This window comes from Pteropus vampyrus, unplaced genomic scaffold, assembly GCF_000151845.1.
Source record: "Pteropus vampyrus isolate Shadow unplaced genomic scaffold, Pvam_2.0 Scaffold76, whole genome shotgun sequence".
NCBI lineage: Eukaryota > Metazoa > Chordata > Mammalia > Chiroptera > Pteropodidae > Pteropus > Pteropus vampyrus.
Genome location: NW_011888857.1, coordinates 1772381 through 1786912, shown reverse-complemented (window position 1 = coordinate 1786912; position 14532 = coordinate 1772381). Strand labels below are relative to the sequence as shown.

Here is a 14532-nt window from a genome sequence, read left to right as displayed (position 1 = left end):
TATGGCAGGAGCTAAGAATTTTATTTTGCAAAGGACTATCATGAGTTTATTTCAAACGGTTTTTCTATATGTATGATGATAACATATTTGGTATTTTTCTTTCTGGATCACACATGTATATTGCAAATGATTATATACATCGGAGACGTGCTTGTCTGAGACAAAAATAAGCATAAGAGAAAGAAGTTTTCACTATTCCTTTGACATAAATCCTAAACCAAACTGACACCACTCATTTGGGCTAAAAGCTTCCTGAATCAGCTACAATAGAAGTTGTTTGCCAACATAGGACATGATGAACTCCACAGTGATAGTGTCAAAACCTGAGTCAAGTGAAAAACTGAAAGAAAGGAAAGGGTGAGTGAGGGGACAAAAAATATCCAGGCTGTGTGCTCACAAGAAAAAGCCTTTGTCTTTGTTCAAACACGGGTGATTTGATCTCAAACTAATCACTTAACCTCTTTGAACATTTTTCCTCAGTTATAAAGTGGGAATTATAATGATTGTGCCCTGTTGTACCTCTCAGCATTGTGGTGAGACTCCAACCAGATGATGAACCCAAAAGTGTTTTGTAAATTGTGAATGTCCGCAAAATTACGTAAGTAAAGTTATAGCTCTCTAAAAAGACCTCCTGCATTTGTTTCCACATTCCAAGGAAGAAATTAAGTAGGCTATGAAAGGAGCCAATTTTAATTCCTTATTTTCACACATAATGAAATATGTATCATCTAAGAGAAAAATAAAACAATGCTTTTATTCTTGCATCATAAAAAAACAAGAATCACTCTCTGCACATTGTGATCTTAATCATACTTTGCTGTATTTCATTTCCTCATAGTGGACATTCTTATCTGACTATCAAAGGTTAGGGTCATGATGTTGAAACTCTATATTCACTTTTATCTCCCACTTCTCTCATAATCTGCTTGATGCAATCAGTATCAAGACTGCCTTATCTGCCTTCTAAAATATTTTTCTGTTAATCACCAGGTAATTCAATTGAGACAGTAATTTCTTCTTAAATATAACTGAATGTATACAGTTTCCTTTTGAAGTGCTCTAATATCCAAATGATAAAATTTATCTTTTTATATATACCCTTCTGTGAACTTTTAGAAATTATCAGCAGCTTTAAAACATCACTTTTTTACATAAAATTTTAACATAAATTATCTAAGCCAACCCCATAATAAAATGTTATTTCCTCATTTTAAACTAATGACCAACTTAAAAAAAAAAAAAAACTTTCCATACATGTGATCAGGCTGGTAAAGAATGTTTGTTTTGTTGTTTTTTAAACAGAAGTTGGGGTGTTTAGAAAGGGGATTACTATTTGTTCTTTTTAAGCAAATCTGAATTTTATATTCATTGCTGTCATCAGTTACATTTAATTTAATTCTGTGATTCATATCGGCGGTCCCTGTTCTCTTGGGGACATGTTACTTTCTGAGCATTGCTTTAGGATTCTAGTGCTGATGTGCTCACAATAGAGGTAAAAGGAAGTAAAGTTTTACAGGTGAGTTCCATAATAAAACACAGATACAAGGTGTTTTCTTAGTGATGTTTTCATACTCGTAGCTCACAGGATGACACTCGTGGCTGCTACTATCGTGTGTGTTTGGTAGCAGCGCTCACACAGTACACTCAGCCAAAATCATCACCATGTGATTTACCAGTGAATCAGACTGCACTTGCTTCTTTTAAGAAGAATGGTGCCTGTATGTAAAAATCATGAAGCGTGCACTGTTGGGTGCACTTGGTGGCTTATTCATTATTCTGTTTGGTGGGCTGGTTGGGTAGGAGAATAAAAAGAGTTCTGTTCACATTTCCATGTGATTTGACTCAGGCATGTTTAAAGGGTAGTTTTTGTACTAGGGAGATGAAGGTTTGATCCTGCACTGCTCCTAAAGTAAATATTTATACTTAATTTGATCTAAATGAACATTGGACTCTGCCATTATTTTTTTTATCCCTGTATTTTCTCTTCTCATTAAAATTTCTGATGCTATTTTGTCATAGTTTCCACCCCGACTCAGGGTCTCATGCTCATTATATGCTGGCTCTGAGACTTGGGACAAAGGTCACACTTAAATAAGAGAAAATCATGTTAAGTAAAACTTGGGGGAAAAATTTGAATATGGCAACAACTACAAATTTATTATAAAAACAATGAGTTTGACTACTTTTTCTCTAGAGAAAAGTTCAACACATCAAAAAATCTATAATAAACTTTTATTTGGTAAAACATTGTTTTTTAACTTCTTACTGATTTATCTTGTTTTGAAAATATAAATGATTGCTTAATGATATACTGTCTCTTGCTAAAGCCACAAGCCAATTATATATCTTTCCAAACAGATTTATTTCTTGGAGAGATGGAGATAGGAATGTGAAAAGGAGATATAAATATAATTTAAAATTCAATAGCAAAAAAGAATAAAAGCCATTTAAACATGAAATCAGTTGTAAGTGACAAGGAAAAAAGAGGTGAGATATCTCTTATAGAATCAACTAGAATAATGAGAAAAGTATATAATGCTAAATCTATGGCAAGAAGGAGAACCAACTGCCATTTATAGAACACTTTCTCTGTGCCAGGCATTTTTAGGTGCACCCAGATGTGGGTTGTAATAACTCAACTTCTTGAGCCATTTCATTTTACACTCTTTCTCTAGCATATACAGTATTTATGTCAGTTACATTTACAAAGACTAACGTGGATCCGGCGCAGCCCATCCAATGTTGAGGGATGGGAGGGGAGCTACATGATATCATTACTGTTCTAAAGGTGGATCTTATAACGTTCCCTCACCGGAGTAATCAGATTTAATATCCCTGACAATTTCATATACATTAAGCTCTACAAATGTCATCATTTTCATGATTTTCTTTTGTACTGTTATGCTTTGGTTTTAGTTTTGTTTCTAGTTTAAAATTGAATTGCCAAAACATTGAATGTTACATGTGTTTTGTATGAGCGTAATCCTATGAATATGGTGCATAAAAGCTATAGACAAACTTAGCTAGAGGAGAAAAAATGGCCAAATTATAAAACAATTAATGAAGGTGATGCCTTGTTAGTTTCTATAATGATAATCATTATCAACTATTGGAGAAATTGTGTTTGGGTTTTGGTGTTGGTTTGGCATTCATGGTGCCAATGTTAGAGTTTAAGAACACATAAAACTTAATTTTTTGAAATTAATAGTATTCTATTTTTATTTCTGATAACTTTTTAAAGGGTATTCCAGGTACAACTCTCTGAAATAAGTGTAATTATCCTTATTTTGCTATATGAAAAACTAAATCATAGATCATTTTAATGATCTGCCCAAGGTCATACATCTGGGTAAATGGTAAATTTGGGGTACAAACTTAGTTCTGTCTGACTCTGAAAGCCAATGTTTTAGAATCCTTTTATCAAGAGGCCATGCTTGTCTAATGACTTGTTCACCAAAGGAGAGTTTGTAAGCTTCTTCCAATAGTTATACCATTGTTTAGAATAATTTTAAAAAGTTGTCTTTGAGTACTACATTTGGAGGATATTTATAAAGTTCACAAAAGGATGTTTTAGTACTTTACAGTCACCTTTGAATACAACTTGACCATCTATCTTGTTGACAAGAGCTTCTGCTGACTGCAACTGCAAAATCCTTGAAAGGACCATTACTTAGCACCAATTCTATTTTTTAAAAGAATGAGATGCAGGCCCTAGATGCTGAAAGAGGAATCTCTAATAATGGCTTGAATGATGACAATATTATTACCTCCTAATTAAAAAGTCATCAGCCAGTGTGTTTTAAATGATTCAGTTCTGTACATTTGTTCAAAAATAAATTTGATAATCACAGATTCAAAGATTTTAACATTTAGAGGATTTTAAGAGAGTATGTGATTCAGAAAAGGTAACAGGGAAGTAAGAAGAATTTTATTTTGTCAGAAAGTTTCTCTGAAGGGTAAGTTCCATAGGAGACAATGGAATAATATATTCAAAGTGCTAGGGGAAAATACTGTCAACCTAGAATACTATACTCACTTCAGTTATCATTTAAGTAGGATCTAGGGCCTTTTTAGGGGGCAGGTAAGGGGATAAAAGTTGAGAGCAGTGAGATCCTAGTAGGAAATAGTCAGAAATGCATAGGCCAATTGAAGGAACTATGGGAAACTTGTTAAGATTTTTAAAAGAGCTCTTGAGATCCTGACAGTCACAAATATATCCTGTCATTTGTGATGAGTTCTTGGTTTGAAACGTTATTTATATTTTCTTTTTCCCCACTTCTCATTGCAGGCAGGTATTCACCAACTCTGTTTATTGTTTCGGGAAGAGAATGTGGTAAATTGTCTACCAAACACTTTTCATCCTGGATCTTGTTTCTAGAAGACTACGACTCTGAGACTGGAAACGATTCATAGGTATAGATCAAACAAATGGAAAAAATATTGAGACATCAGAGAGAAGTACAAAAAATCTCAAAAGAAACATCTTCCTACAGTCTCCCCATCTTACTCTCTTGCCCATATGATTTCCCATGATAAGAGTTTAGAAGGTAGGAAAGAGAAAGAAAAAGGAGATCTAGAAGACTCAAGGGTAGAGTGTCCTAAAAGATCTAGAGATGTTTCAAGTCTCTCAGCAAGGTTTGTAGAACTCAATATCAGAAATGAATTGTGTTTTTTCTAGCAATATTATCCAATGGACAACACGGCATCATAGAGGCAATGGCTGTGGCGTAAGTAGAAGGAACCATAGGCAGCTTTGTATTAAAAAAAGTTCCTGTGGCCCCAAAATGCAAAATACAAAAAAATCAGAATTGCAAGACTTGAAGAATTAGGCTGCCTGGTACTATGGACATCTTGGTGGTAATCTGTGTGGACATATGACTTAATTAGCATGGTAGTACACTTCCCCCAAAGTCTTGACACTACAAGTCACTATAGAACTGTAAATCAACCCAGCCTGGAGTTTAGAGAGAGGAGTGGGTATGTGGTTGAAGAAGTGAGCAGGGAGTAGAAGTAAAACCATAGAAGAAAAGAGGTTAAATCTTTGTTTGTGAATGGAAACTTAAGTATAGAAAGTAAAAGTAATAGCTCTTGTATACCTGAGTCTGCATGGTGTGATTCATATCTTATACACACTTCCACTTGTTCAAGGGAGGCTTCCTTTGAGCTCAAATGACACCTTATTTACATTAAATACCATCATGAATTTAAAGTTATAATAATACCCATGATGTCATTGATTTATTTTAATATTCAAATTGCATAACACGACTTCAAGAAAACATGGTAGACTTATCTGACAGGACAACGGATCTCCTTTCTGTTAAAAATATTTACAAATTATAAGTTACATTCAACAGAAAGAAGAGAAATCCCCAGGTGCCAGAAACAAAGAAATAAAAAACAATAATAATTTTTTTGATGCAACAGCAACCAACAGAAGCGTTCAACAGAAGCATATTGTTTCTGAATTCTGAGGTCTTGGATTAGGATGGTCTAGGAGATAATGAAAACGCAGGGAAGTAAAGCTAGAATTGATTTTCCTGAATAATTTTTGGACCTGGAGGAATCTTCCAATCAGGAAAATGGGAAGAGAATGACTCTATCCACTAGATTAAGAATGTAGCTTCCTAAATCAACAAGGCTTACCTGAGTGAGAAAAAAAAAAGTTACCTATGAGATGTAAAAACCCAGTTCTGCATCTCACCCTAGTATGTTACCACAGTGCCTTCAAAATGAAGGGAAACTAAGATGGAAATTTAAAACAAGGCCATGTTAAGACCACTAGGGCTCTGGCAGAAGCAATTATAAAAACATTTTAGGGACACTCACAATGCAGGATTCACAGACTCTTATTTATAAACCAGACAACAATTACAATCCCATCAAAAGATGAATGCACAATAAAAAAATTAAAAATGACATGAAAGTATTATAAAGTAGAGCATATAAATGAGATAAACAAAAGAGAACAGATAAATTCACACACACACACGCACACAAAAACAAATATAAATATATTCTCATTGAAATAAAATGCTCATAGAACATTTGCAAAAGGATACAGAGGGAACTAGCAACAGTTTGCTTCTGAGACCCAATGCCATGAGACTAGAGGCACAAGCCAGAAGGAGATTTATATTATGCACACTATCTTTTAACAGTGTTTGGATTTTATTTTTTAAAATGTGCTTTTTACAAAGCAGGCTGGCGGAGCAATATTATTATTAGATATAATGGACTTTCAGAAAAAAAAAGATGATTGTTTTTGATAATTAAATTCCCTTTTTACAGTGGAGATATAACCATCCTGTTTCTGAGTGCCTCAAACAGATAGTCTCAAAAAAGAAAAAAAAAATAGACATGCTATCATAATCAACGATTTTTGAATAGTATCTCTAGAATTTGGTAAGTGAAATAAAAACCAATTAAAGATATAAAAAATTTGAACGATGTAATCAACAATTTTGATCTAATGGGCATACACAGACCCTGTACTCAACAAAGATTATATACACTTTGCAAGGTACTTCTCTCTCCTCTACTTTTAGCCAGCTTGGTTTGATTGGAGTTGACACCCGTCCTGCTCTTGAAATATTACATCTGGATGGCCTTAAACTAGCCAGCCTATCTCTTCCTTTATCTCAGTCTGGAGATTAGAGTCACCATGAGGAGAAGTTAGCTGCTGTTTCTGGAGAAAGAAAGATTTGTTTCTCTACTACTGTGATTGGCAGAGTATGAATATGAAGCCTGGATCTGCAGCCACCTTAAAGCTCTGAGGGGCAAGATTGAAATTCGCAAAGACTGAAATGAAATGAATCCACCAGAAGCAAAACCAATCCCCAGGAAGCAACCCCCAGGGAGCAAAGCCAATGAGTGGATGTTACTGTCATTGCTTGGGTCCTGAATCAAGCCATATCTGAAGGCAGATGTACCTGTGGACCCTTGAGTTCCATGAGCCAATTAATTCCTCCCTTCACCCTAATCCATTTAGAGTTGGTTTTTCTCTCACTTACAGCAAAAAGATTTTTTAACTCAGACAAAGGTAAACAAAATGAACAAGAGCAACCATAAAATACACTATGTCCTGCAAGAGATATAACCTATTCATTTCTACTTAAAAGGTGATGGCCAATCTGAATTATTAAAGTGGCTGAATCCATCATTATTAAAGAGCAAGAACAACAACTGAATAGCAACTCCATTTCATTAACTTTGGGGATATTTCTAACAATGTATTTAATGACAAAGGTTGGACTCCTGTGAATCTTAAGTCTATTTTGTTTTTAAGCAAATGACTTAGAATCAGTTATAACTGGCACCTTTAAGTCATTGTAGTATACTCTTTGAAGAATTTGTTAGATTTACTTTTTAGGGTAGCCAAAATGCATGGTTATATCACTACTCCTCCCTTTAAAAAGTAATTCTGGGAGTCCTTTCATGATAGCAGTTATATATATTATTTGTTGGTTGAATGACACAAAACTCCCATGAATGAATTTAATAGAGCTTTTAAATAATTTTTTATTTTATCTATCACATAGCATTTCTTTACATTTGGAAATTAGTCACGTTAAATGGACTGTCTCTGTTCATGACAATGCTTGCCTCATAGATTCTCAGATCTGTGAAATCAATCTATAATACTCCGTCCCTGACTGATGCTGAAGCCCAATTTTTCCCAAGCTTTCCAATTATTATAATAATTGCATTGGTATGGTCTACAACAGGGATTAGGAACATTTTCTGTAAAGGCCAGATGGTAAATATTTTAGGCTTCATGAGTCATATGATCTCTGTCATAACTACTCAACTCTGTTGTTGTAGCAGAAAAGCAACCACAGACAACAGACAAACGAATGAGCGTGGCTCTGTTCTAATAAAGTTTATTTACAAAAATAGGAGCTGGCCAGCTTTGCCTCATAAGCCATGGTTTATCGACCCCTGGTCTAAAATAATGACATTTTAAGGTGTTGGACATACACCTCAGGTCTATGAGATTTTTGTTCCCTAGGCTTGAGAGGTTTTCAGTGGCCAGATTATTTGATTTTGGGGGGTGGGGGTGGGGAGCAGATATCTTGAATCATATGTAATATTTCTTCTGGTTAGCATTGACTATAATTACTAGTCATTGTCAAATGAAGAGACTATGAAAATAACAACTTAATGCGTACCTGTATGTGCCAGGCACTGTGCTATCTGCTTTGTTTATATGACACCTTTTAGTTCTCACTATAACCCTAGGAAAGATATATGTTTAGAAATAGAAGAGCCTAATGGGAAATAGAAAATTAATATGTGTGAGACAATAAATGTAATGGAAAGAACATGAGTTTTGGACAGATAGACTTGATTTCAAATCCGGCTTCATCATACCATTCCATGTGACCTGGGCCAGATTTTACACCTCTCTTAACTTTAGTTTCCCCATTTATAATTAAGAATATAAAATTATATGACAAAATTATATTGTAATTATAATTGACAATATCACCTACATTTTAGAGACATTGTGAGAATTTATCGAAGTGAGCAAATAAAGCACGTAGCATGGGACCATGGTAAGCACTCAATAAATGTGAGCCATTGCATGTTTTACACACGACAGTGAGGTGACTTGCTGAAGGTCACACCCTAGAATGGATTGCAACTAGGATTTGCACACCAGCCTGATTGACTTCAAAGCTTGTGAACTTTCTACTGCATTACACTGACCCCCACCCCACCCCAGCTATAAATGTGAAATAATGGCGTTCAGCTAATGCATAGAAATTGCCCAATCTATTAAAATATGAAATTTCCATACCAAGTGAATCCCGTGTGTTGGGCCATAAAAGCTGGGTGCATGTTTCCAGAAGTAAACATGATATAGCTAGCATACCTCGTGGCTGAGGCTGCCATGTAATACTCAGTTTGTCATTCCTGCTCACACAGACACTTTGGGAAACACTCTTGACCTTCTAAGTCTAGCTAGTTCAAATTCTCTTGCTGCCAAATTCCTAAAAAGCCATAAAATGTGGCCCACACTTTAGCCTCTCAGGAATCTCTTCATTACTTCAGTGGGTTTGGTCACAGAGAGGGCACAGGAGTGGAAACAGCCCCATCTCTCCACTACTGCTCTCTTGAAAGGGGCGGGAAAAGATAAATCAACAGCTCTCAACTGTGGCTCATGACATGCCTTGGCCATGTCAAGGACATTCTCAAACAAGATGAATTTAATTTATGAATTTTACAGTTGGAGATGAATTGAGAGACTATCCGGATCTCCACCTTTATTTCGTAGATATGAAAACTGAAGTCAGGGCAGTTAAATAATAAGCCCAAATAATAAACCCAACCCTTCTTAATTCCAGTCTCAGACCCTTTCCCCACACCACATATAATTTGGGGGGGGGGGGGGAAGCCAAGAATAAGGTTGCCAGATTTAGCAAATAAAAACACAGATGTCCAGTTAGATTTGAATTTAAGGTAAATAAATACTTTTTAAGTAGCATTATATCTCATGCCATATTAAAGACAATGTTTGGGACATACACAAAAGAATTATTCTTTATCTGAAATTCAAATTTAACTGGGCATCCTGGATTTTTTCAGGCAAATGTAGCCTAAATCAAATAAACAATGCTAAGATTTCTACTTTCTGAAAAACATTTGAAAGTATTTAGTTAGAAATCTGGCTTACGAGGCAAAAAAATCCAACTCAACTCACTGTCTTTTTTTCCTTTGCCCCATTCACCTTGCTCGTACTCCACTAGTTATTTCTCTGACACACACAGTTACCCTCTTTCTTCTCTGCAAAAATAGCATTATATTTAAGTTTTAATTTTTAAATCAAAGCCATACATGTAGATAATTTAAAACTCAGAGTACCAAAGGGCTTATCAATAAAAGATCCAGTCTTTTTTTCGCACCTGTTTGTTCACTTTTGTGAGAAATCACTTTTAAACTTAGTATCTGTTTGCCCAGAACTAAGAGGTTTCACATGACTTGGGACCTTCGGTGCCAAAACAAGGATAGTCCCAAACAAACTAGAACCATTCATTGGTCACCCTCTTACCTTAGAGATATTTTCATTTCTCTAAATGATATCCTTTATTTTTGTTTATCATTTTTAGATATTATCTGTTGATTTTTTTCTTTGAGAGGTGAGTATTCATTTTGGTTATTTTCAAACATTTGGTAAAACATGTTTTACATGTAGCTCAAGTTCACCAATTTGGCCTAAAAGGCTTCAGAGAAAAACTTTAAAAAGAATATGTTTTCTCTAATCAGAGAAAACAAGAATTCACGTTGCGTGAGAGTCAAAGTGCCATTTTATTTTCCCACTGAAATACTTTCCCCCACCTAGGAGTCCTTTTAAATATTCTTAACTTTAATTGCCTTTTTCCCCCCCACAAAGAAGTCAATTTAAATTAAGCAGAATCCATCACTGTGATAATTTTTTAATGAGTAAAGATAATGTACTGTACAGAAATTGAAATGAGGTGTTCCCAAGATCATTTACAGTCTCGAAAAGTTCTCCTAAGAGTCAGCTGAAATTAATGAATCTCAGAGTCGCACGACTATCAGTACCTTAGAACTGAGGACTCTGGGTTCAATGAAAAAAAAAAAAATGACAATAATAATAGTTACACTTCCCAATTTGAGTATTTAGTTCCTTTCATCCTGAGATCCTGAGAATTTTTATAAACATTAATTAAGCCTCACATGTGATTTATTAGATTAACTCACTGATAGTCATCAAGGACTTTAAATGTGCACAGTATTGTTTAATGGAGCTGGATTGAAAAGAGGACTAAATTAACATCCCAGGCAGACTGCCACCCTATGCTAGAGCCTCCGGATTTGGGGAAAGTCAGGAGAGGAGATATGTTCCTTAGCTCAACTTCCAAACACATTTTTGGTGACATTTTGGGGGTTGAGCAGGTAGTCATAGTACAGATTCAAAAACAAAGGTTTTATTCTACAGGTTTTTCAGGCCCTTCCTGGGGTTGTTGGGTAGGGTAAAGGGAACAGAGTCACTATACTTTTGATACTAGATTGTGAGCAATATGTTGCCTTCATAAATTTCCTTTTGCTCAGGAGGCAAATGGTTGCAAATTAAAAATAAGTTCTCAATGGCAATTTTCAATAATGGGTTGAGTTTTAAAATGGATTGAATAAAAAGGAGATTTCTTTTATGTCCTCTGAACTGACAGGTTGATTAGCATGAATAATACAGGGAAAATAAACTGAGGGGTAATTAATTGTCTTGTTTTAACACATTCTGAATCAAGAGGAGTCAAATGTGATGAGATCGGAGAATTGGAAAGATAAGTTCTCATAAAGTCTGGGATTCTAAAATAGAATTGGAACTTTGAACTTTAACTTTTTCCTCCTGGATCAGCAAATTCAATTCCCTCATTCAATAGATGATAAATTTGTGTTCTGGAGAATTAAAGTGACTTGAATAAGTTAAGAAAGATAGTTATGGTCAACACAAGATGGAAGCCAATGCCTTTCTCATTCCAGAGTCTTGTACCTCTGTTGGAAAACTACATGGACACGTTGGCTGTTTGCTTCTAATATTACATTGGCTGGAAACACTTTCTGGAGAGAAATGAGAAATCAGATTTGCTTATCTGACAAATGTTGAAACGATGGGTATAATTAGTGGAGTGTTCTTGGGAGGGTGACAATGGTTTTAAAAAATGGCCTACTGAATATACTAAGCAATGGAAGAAGGCAGCCAAACATCTTGAATAATCCAGAAGGAGAAAAATTCACCTTTGAGTGACTGAAAATTTACTGTGATTCGTATTATTTAGCAAAAGTTTAACATGAGATATTAATTCCCACTTATTCAGTGTTCAAAAAGGACCCCCAAATAGTCAAATGAAAAAAAAAAAGTTACAGGAAGATTTAATGAAACACTGGTATGATCTTGGAAGATAGAAATAGTGAAGACTCATAAGTAATAGTGTCTTTGGAGCTGAAGAAACATAAGCAGGAATTCCATGTACAACCCAATTCCATGTACACCCCAGCTCAATAGGTAATCATCCAACTACTGATCAAAATCCACAGGCACAGAAAGCTCACTGATTAATATGGCAGGGCTGGATCATTGGATGTTTCAGTACAATGATCCCGTATGATCACTAACTATATAATTGTTGTTCCATAGGTCGGCCCTACAAATATTTGAGGTCTGTTATTTTCTGAGGTGTGCTGTGTTTTCTCTGTTGGTTTCACCTTCTCCTGTACTTTTCAGGATCCATTCTCTGCCTTACATGCCCTCATATGAGTCCCAAGAAGCTGAATCCTACAGAGGGACTCAGGGCTCTTTTATCAGCTGATTCCCATTTGGGTTTGGTCAATGACAAGGACCAAGAAGAACTTGGAGGTGGAAAGGAAAGAGAGGTTAGATTTCTTTCCTATTCCTTCCTGATGCACATTTTTGGTTTTGTTTATATCCTGTGTCCACAGCTCCTGTCCAATAGTCTGTCTTCCATGAATCCCCTAACCCTACCCACACCTCTGTAAGCAGCCCTGTCATTGAAGTCCTTGAACCATTTGAGCTGGATTCTATTTTCTGCTAGGACTTTTGTTGATAACCAGATTAAACAGACAGTCTCTGTTTCTTGAACTTCCCCTGAATTAATATGATTTTATGACATTCTCATTATTTTAGTTGCCTTTATCAAGACACACTGTAGTTGGTCAAGTCCTTCCTAAAGAACAATCCAGATTTAATCATTAGTGCATCACTTTAGCCTCCATTGTTAATGATGTCTTTCCTCTATTAATTCATGCTGTATTTTTTCTGGGTTTTTTGTTTGTTTGCTTGTTTGTTTGACAGCTATATTATACTGGTGCTTCATCTGGAGCATTCATTTAATTAAACTCTTAGATTTTTTTTTCCATGTGACTTTCTCTTACATCAGGTCTCCCTCATTTATGTATTTTACTCTTCGTCAGAAGACTGAATTATTTAAAAGGCCTGGCACTAGTATTAACCTGCTGTTCCCAAATGGAGACAGAGCACAGGGTACAATATTTTAAAAACTCTTTTGAAAAAGAACATTTTAGATTATCTTGTCCTAGACTCTATTTGCTCTCAGCGACTGCATTATAAAATTTTCATGAACCTTAACTTCTTTTGGCTTCTATGGCCTTGTCTGTCCTGGGTACTAACTGTCCTTTCCTGATTGTCTTGGTTTCTTTGACTACTTTTTTCCTTTTTTCTCCTCCTTTAGTTTAAGTGTTTTGCAGGTGTTCTCTCTAAAGAGAACTTTGAGTCACTTCTTCCTTTGCGAAACAAAGAACACACACCTATTGAAGGCTTACTCTGTGCTAGGCACTGTGTAAGTCATTTTTCGATCGATCCTCACAAAAACCTTTGAAATATTTGTATTCTTATTTGATCAGTGAGGAACTTGCCATTATACACTAAGCAAACAAACAAACAAAACCACCCACACACACACAAAACTAAAAAAAATTCTTCCTTATAGAGATGAGCCCGATGATGTAGAAGGTGGTCTCTTAGGACAGGTTGTCCTGGGTGATCTTGAACAGCCTCCCTGCCCCCATTGCTGCACAGTAATAAGGAAGGAAGTGTGCTGTATAGACAGATGGAGAAGTGGCTTTCCAGGAGTATGCTTAGCTACCATTAGAGTTATTACTAACCAGCAGAGTCATTTCGTAAGTATAATTGTCAAAGTGCCTTAATGGTAAGCCCATTGGGTAGAGGGTCCATTACTTATTTTTTTAAAAAGTTCTTAGTTTATTAATCCTCTTATAAAAAATCTGCTCAACTATCACAGTAACTGATGAATCTTCACTGCTCTTGTCTGATCTCCACTTCACTTTTTGCCAGCACCAACGTTGGCCTTTACGGTCCCACTAACTTTCTTCTCTCTGTTCCTGCGTTCCTTTGACTATTTTCTTGAGGTCTTTTTCTTCTCATGCAGGCCATGTCTTACAAGTCTATGTTCAGGTTCATTTTTCTTTGCATAATCCAAAAAATCATAAATCATACCAAAACCAGTTGTCTTGCCACCACCAAAATGGGTTCTTAATCCAAATACAAAGATGACATATGTTGTGGTCTTGTATATTTAGTTTTTCTTGATTTCTGTCTTAGGTACTATTGCCTTCCCAGGGTGAAGGATGTCAGTGACCATTTGTTTCTGTTGAAATTGTCTATTGGTCATGAATTTCCTAGTCTAGATAGTTACTGTGTCATTCATGATGACAGCTGACCCTCGAGCAGCCACAGAGGAAAAGAATCCATTTCTTATATTTCATAGGACAAGAAAATCCAATATTCTCCACATTAAAATAACTTTTATTATCTTTACCACATTAATATTTTGTTAAAGAATGAAAGAATATTATAGCATTATTGACAGGAGTTGCTGATATACAGATTAATGGGAAACATTGCTTTTTAAATACATATTTACCATGTTAATTACTAAGAAAACTGAGGACAGAGAGATAGAAAAATCCTGATGAACAAACACAAATTGAGTATAAGAACTAAAGCGA

General features: G+C 35.5%; 1 pseudogene; it reads right to left on the bottom strand.

Moving 5' to 3' along the window:
- Positions 1–13844: 13844 nt before the first annotated feature.
- Positions 13845–14231, bottom strand: LOC105293709 (annotated as a pseudogene).
- Positions 14232–14532: the final 301 nt, after the last annotated feature.